Below are 6,958 nucleotides of genomic sequence, written 5' to 3'. Positions count from 1 at the left end.
GGCGCCGGAGCCGGGATGCGCTGGGCGGGACAGTGCGTGTGAGGCGCGGTGTCTGGGAAGCGGGCAGCCAGAAATGGTCCACCAGGGACATTTCTCCCCTGGACTCAGCGCCCCGAGCCAGCCTACTCCCTGGGTGGCTTGGAACCGCACTTCGGGCCTGGGTGGTGGGGAGCGAGGTTTTTACTGCTCACGTCCCAATCTCCAACAACAGGCAAATTCCCCCCATGCGCTTTTGCCGGGCGGCATCTTCTCCAACAGAAGTTCCAAACCAGCTCCGCACAGGCCTCTCTCTTTCCCGGGGACCCGCAGCCCACTCTGCCTTCTAAATCCTCTCTCCAGAGACAGGGACTGGAGGACTTGCTCCAAGCGCGCCCTTCACCTCCTCTTTCCCAGGCTCCTTCTGACAATGGCTTTTTCCCTGCAAGGTCTCCAGAAACAGAGCAAATGAAAATGTTGGAGGAAAAGTACTGGTTCTGTCCCTCCTTCTCCTCAGTCATGTTGGAAAAATAATCAGAAAATTTCAAATAACCAGGAAATCTGCTGAGAAATGGGGACCCAGAAGGGAACAGCCAACCCAAGAACTGGCTTTTCTGTTTTCAATAGGAGCCTAGTCCCTCCATTAGATATGAATATAGCTTCTGTGTGGCTGTCCGTGAAACATATATTTCCCAACCAGGCAGCAAGGGATGTGAATTTTCACTGGGCCCTAGGGACACCGAGAGGCCGCAGGTCAGAAGAGGGTCTTTTCAGACGGCGTCCAAACAGAACGAAATTATAACATGAAAAGCAGGGCTCTTGATTCAGATCTTTCCTGTTTAAATAAGGGGTGAGGGTAAGAAGCACTGGTGAAATATCCAAATAATTGAAAATATTTGTAAACAAATTCTTCTCACTGGGTCTCTGTTTGTGTTGGTGGGTGTGACACACAGAATCAGGGGTCCACTAGCTGTTTCCTGATAACCCCTCCCCCTCCTTTGAGCTTCCCAGATGGCACTAGTGGTAAAGAACCCACCTACCAATGCTGAAGACATAAGAGACGTGGGTTCAATACCTGGGTTGGGAAGATCCCATGGAGGAAGGCATGACAACCCACTGCAATATTCTTGCCTAGAGAATCCCATGGACAGAGAAGCCCGGCAGGCTGTAGTCCATAGGGTCTCAGAGAGTCGGACACGACTGAAGTGACTTAGCACACACGCACGCTGTGCTAAGAAACAGAAAGAACTCAAGTCCGCTTTAGAGTGTGAGAGCTCTGCCAGTGGAAGGACTGTGGGAACTGACAGGGGAGAGCTTGGAGTGGAGAGTGGAAGGGCAGAGGGGAAGAGAAGTGCAGCAGACACTGAGTCAGAGGCCCTGAGACAAAGTCCTGGCTCTGTGTCTTTAATGTCTCCTTGCCTCAGTTTTCTCATCTGCAAGATGGGGATAATACTGATCTATAAGCCTGCTGTGAAGAATAAACAATAATACATGGGAACATGCTTGATCATCATCATATGTTCCTTGGCCTGTGCCTAATTCAAAGGGGATCATGGCAAGAATAGCAAGGGTCCAGGTTTTGCCCCAACCCAGGGATGGGTATGAGTGTCCCTGTGGCTATTTGATGCCCTGACCCCTGAGCTCAGCTGGCTCCGTCTCACCGTCTACCAGATCCAAGGGAAAGTGAGAGTCCATCTCAGCAGGCTGCCCCAGCCCCTGTTTACTTTGGCCACGTTGTGATGGCCCTGCTGGGTTTGCCAACAGGATTTCGGTGTTTGCTCTCCTGCCTGGCATGACTGCAGAGGCAGCTGGCACTCTGCTCCTGATTGTCATGCTGACCAATGTTGCTCACAGCAAGGGGATGCTGTGACTCCCTGCTGCTTCCTCCCCCTTCTCAGATGGGTGGAGTCTCTTTTTATTATCATTCCTAAGACTCCTAGGCTCAGGAAAGCAGGGTGGTAGAGAGATACCACAGTCTTTCCCTTTCAAATGGCTGCCCAAAGAGTAAGTACTCAAGAATTAAAAGGAACCAGGAAATAGCAAAAGAAATCAGAGAGCTGAAGACACCAAGCACAAAATCTAAATAAAAAAAAAAATTAAGTCCTAAGTTTTGCTTTTTTCCCTCAGGCTTTTTCAGAACAGTAGATGTTCAGGAGTAAAAAGGAAGAGGCTTACTGAGGCCACCCCAGACCAGTCATGGCCCATGGTTCAGAAAAGTCATGGCAGAAGCAGGATTAGCAGGTGCATGGTGGGGAAAACACACGCTCAGAACGATCCCTTCCCACCTCAGGGCAGCTCCTGGAGCCTCTCACCACCTCCCCAGCACAGAGTGTGCTCTCAGGAGTCGTGGAATATCCTCCGCAGGACACATTGCCGATTGGCTTTCCTAGGCTGCCAGTTAATAACTTAGAGTCATGCCTGGAGAATGGAAAATAATTGAAAGCAATGCTTAGTAAATTGCAGTTTCAAGGTCTTCATTGCCTTTCTAACAATTTGCAAAACCCATTTTATTGCTTTTTTAGATTCCTTGAGTTGAAATGCTACTGTGTGCTGTAATTAAGCTAAGTGACACACCAGCTGTAAAGACAAGGCTTGTGAATGATTACATTTGGCTCATGTAATCATCCAGCATGGGTGGGGGAGGACACTTGGAACAGCTGCCAGTCTGCCCGCCTCACACTCCCTGCCAGGGTGGAGGGAAAACTGGACTGATTCTGAAATGGCCCTTTTAAGGCTAGGGAGAGCTAGCTTGCCTGTTTGAGGTGGCCACGGCTGTCCAGTGGGATGAGTCAGATGAGTGGCTCCCGAACTTCACTATGTATCAGGACCCTCTGAGGGAGATTTCTAAATCCAGGCCAATAACCCCAGCCAAGTTGACTAATTTCGTCTGAGGGAGTGGAGGCACCAGATAGTTTTTTTAAGCTGCCCAGATAGTTTTGAGCCTAGAGAACCTGCCTGATCCAACATGGCTGCATTTAACAGCTTTGTTTTCAGGAAATCATTTTTGTATTTGGAAACGTGTCCTTCAGTGCTGCTCTTTTAAATCCATCTGGAGACAGGAACTCATCCATCTGCTTTATGAAACAAATACCCTGATCTCCATCCCCCAGAGCTCCAAAGTTCCTATTTTCTTTCACGGGACTCAGTTCTTTTGAGGCCATCTTTCTTGTTCCCTTTTCTTTTCCCCCTCCATTCATTCAGCTGCTGTGTCCCAGCTCTACAATGTTTGTCTCTCCTGTCTCCGTTTCTTTCCCACAGTCAGCCATCCTGATAGCGGCTGCAAGGGCTTAAAACTTGGATCATTGTATGAGCCTCCTAACCTCTCTTCCAGCTTCGTTCTCTCCCCTTTGCTAGTCATCCATTCTACCATCTACGATGAGATTCACCTTTCTAACACTAAATAAAACCTATCCCATTCAAAAACCTTTAGTGGTTTCCTACTGCCCATTAAATTAGGTTAACATTTCCCAGGAAAACATTTTAGACTCTCCACTACATCCATTCATTTGGCAAGTATTTACTGAATCACAGTTTGGTCCTAAGCACCAGGCTGAAAGCAGGGGATACAAAGAAGCACAGACATGGTACAGTCCAGTGGAGAGACAGCCACAAACAAGTTCACCATCATGAAATGTAGGATAATGAAACAAAGAACAGCTGGGTCTCCAAGGCCCTCTTTTAAACTATCTTTCCAATGTCATCTCCCAGTTATCCTTTCTGATCCAGCCAAATTGGACTAGACTTTACTTCTTGATCATGTCCCGGGTTGTTTATATTTTCTTCCAGAACTTTATTCCTCAGTCCCACACCTCATATTCACTTTTAAAAACCCTGTTTATATGGAGAAGATATTTATAAATGACATAAAATGACAGTAAAGGGTTAACATCTAAAATATATAAAGAACTCACAAAACTCAATAGTGATTTTTTTAAAAAGCCAAACAATCCAATAAAAAATGAGCAGAAGGCCTGAACAGACATTAAAAAAAAAAAAAAAGACATATAGCTGGTCAACACATGAAAAGATGCTCAACATAACTAATTATCAGGGAGTAACAGGCAACGAGTGTTGGTGAGGATGTGGAGAAAAGGGAATCCTCATGTACTGTTGGTGGGAAGGCAAATTGGTGCAGCTACTATGGAAAATAGTATAGAGGTTCCTAAAAAAATTAAAAATAGAACTAACCAAATGATCCAGAAATTCTACTTTTGGGTATTTATCCAAAGAAAATCAAAACACTAATTAGGAAAGGTATATACACCCCCTATGTTCATTGCAACATCATTTACAATAGCCCAGTTATGGAAGTAACATAAGTGTCCTTTGATAGATAAATAGATGAAGAAGATGTAGTCTCTACATACACCATGGAATATTCCTTAGCCATAAAAAGAATGAAATCTTGCCATTTGTGACAACATGGATAGTTCTAGAGAGTGTCATGCTAAGTGAAGTAAGTTAGACGCAGAAAGACAAATACCATATTATTTCACTTATATGTGGACTAAAAAACAAAACAAATGAACAAACAAAACAGAAACAGACTCACAGATACAAAGAACAAACTGGTAACCACCAGAGGGAAGGAAGGTTGGCTAAATAGGTGAAGGGGATTTAAGAGAAACAAGTTATAAACTAAATAAATCACAGGGATGTAATGTATAGCATAGGGTATGTAGTCAGCAATATTTTAATACTTTGTTTGGTAACAGATGGTTACTACATTTATGGTGATGATCAATTCATTATGTGTGTAAATGTTGAACCACTATGTTGTATACCTGAAACTGATATAATATTATATGTCAATTGTATTTCAATTGAAAATTCTTTTTGAAGGAAAGGTATTTTGAACCTAAATTTTTATACAAAATTTCATACAAAGGCAAATAAATGATCACTGCAATGTGAAATTTTTTACATTAAAATTTTTAATTAAAAAAATCCATTTATCTTTTTCTGTCACCTCAAATATCACCTCTTCTAATGAAGCAGACTTAATCCTCGAAACTGGGTGTGAGGGCATTCCCTTCTCATCCACCGATGCTCTTCTTTAGTGGAACTTAAACCCGACTAGTTATCCGGGGACCCGTCTTACCCCACCGCACACTCCATGGGGACAGGGACTGCCATGAGCATTTTTTGTCCCCCATAAGCATTCAGCAGACAATTGCTCTGCATAGCTCCATGGCTGAACAAGTGGGAGGCAGGTGGGGCTAGGAAAGCATCCTACTATTAATAGTATTTTGCCTTTGGACAACCCAGAGCCATTACAGCCTCTAGGCAGGATCAGCTACCTAATTTGGTGGGCCCAGTGCAAAAATGAAAATACAAGACTCCTCGTTCACAAATTAACCAGAATTTCGAGATGGTAACAGCATTAAACCAGACGCAAGGCCTTCCTAGTGTAGAGCCCTGTGTGACTGTATAGACTGCATGACCATGAAGGTGACCCTGTCATTAGGTTCAAAAGTGCTGGCACCAAATTGTCCCTTAGGAAGACAAATAATTCTGACTTCACCTTAAGAGACTTCCATTTTATCAGCTCAGGAACCTTGACTGGCTGGGGTTGGTGACTAGGGAGAAAAAGGGAAAGACACAGAGCTTCTAGGAAGTCCCATTTCAGCAAGTCTTACATCTTTTGTCTGGGCCAGACTATGACCTACGGCAGCCTGATAGTGACAATGGCATCAGAAAAGGCAATTTGAGTTAGGATGGTAGGGAAGGCAGCCGGAAGATACTTGGGCACAGAGCTGCTAGTATAGGAGGAGGTCTGGTCTTTACCTGATGAAGGTACAACTGTCCTGATTCCTTTACTCAGGGCTCAGAGTTCTCCATCAAGCCTAGCTCTTGGTCTTTTCTCTCTGGAGTTGGAGACCAACTGACACTGGCCTGTTGGTGCCCTGAGGGCTCTGGACTTCTGGAAACTGGGAGTCCTTCCTTGCAACTCCTCCCTTCAAGTTGCTCTATCCTTGGGAGTGTCCTGGATAGCAGTGCCATGTGAGGGACCCGTAAGAACGCCACTGGTGGGGCAAATGGGACGTGTCCTGGGGCAGCACCCATAACTCCCAGAAGTCATGGTCCTCCAGTATTGTAAGCTAACTGGGGGGCGGGACAAAAGGCAAGGCTGTTAGCCTCAGTAGTGCTAATGGGAGGTAGTCATAAGACCAGGCTCTCTAGATGAGGAAATAAAACTTTCAGTTGCTTCTGCAGGCATCGTAGACACTATAGGAAGAGACAAATCATTTCCTGGGAGTGAGAGGAAGAAATGGCAGAAATCCAGTCTGACTCTGGAAAGAAAAAAAAAAAATTTTTTTTTTCTTAGATTTTTCTTTAAAATGGCTTCTAGAATATTTAAGTCAATTAACCCATCAAACTCATTCCTATCTTGTGGTGATTCACATCCACAGTAACCAGAAACTCATTTTACCTACACAACATTCATATTCCTGGATCCTTATCATAGCCCCAAACATTTGACAAGGATCATTTAAGAGCTGCCAACCCAGCTGGTCCAGAGACAACAAGTGGTGCTTGTTAAAAGCACAAACTTAGCTCTCAGCATCTGTGTGCCCCTGGCCAAGTTACCTGAGTTCTTTAAACCTTGGTTTCCTCATTTGAAAAAAGAGAATAACAGTGGTACTTACCACAAAGAGTTGCTTTGAGGATTGAGATACTGTAGGCAAACCTTTTAGTACACCCAAAACAAGTGTCCAGTCTGTGTTGGGCTCAACACCATTAGCACAGTATCATTACCACCATCATCACTGTAGCTACCATTTATCAAGGAGGGTGCCAAGCACCCTGCATTAGCAAGCTTTAAATCATCCTTAAGTCCTACAAAAGGGATTATTTATCCCCTAAAACTCAACTGTTAGCAGATCTGAAGCCCTGACCTCAGTGGCCTCACTGTGAAAGTGGATCCCAAGGAAGGATGATGAGGTTATAGAGATTTAAGCAGAAAAATGGAGGAATTTGT

At 44.6% G+C, this 6,958-nt stretch overlaps 1 protein-coding gene across 1 annotated transcript in view; it reads right to left on the bottom strand.

Moving 5' to 3' along the window:
- Positions 1 to 4,951: 4,951 nt before the first annotated feature.
- The window catches only part of TTLL6 (tubulin tyrosine ligase like 6), a 39,209-nt gene continuing 37,202 nt past the window's right edge, over positions 4,952 to 6,958 (bottom strand). Inside the window, exon 14 of the mRNA XM_061141114.1 lies at positions 4,952 to 6,269. The gene's annotated coding sequence lies outside the window, so the exon portion shown is untranslated. The remainder of the gene's footprint in view (positions 6,270 to 6,958) is intronic.

Source organism: Dama dama, chromosome 5 (genome assembly GCF_033118175.1).
Source record: "Dama dama isolate Ldn47 chromosome 5, ASM3311817v1, whole genome shotgun sequence".
Taxonomy (NCBI): Eukaryota; Metazoa; Chordata; class Mammalia; order Artiodactyla; family Cervidae; genus Dama; species Dama dama.
The sequence above is the reverse complement of the archived record's forward strand: the minus strand, read 5'-3'. Positions and strand labels throughout refer to the sequence as shown.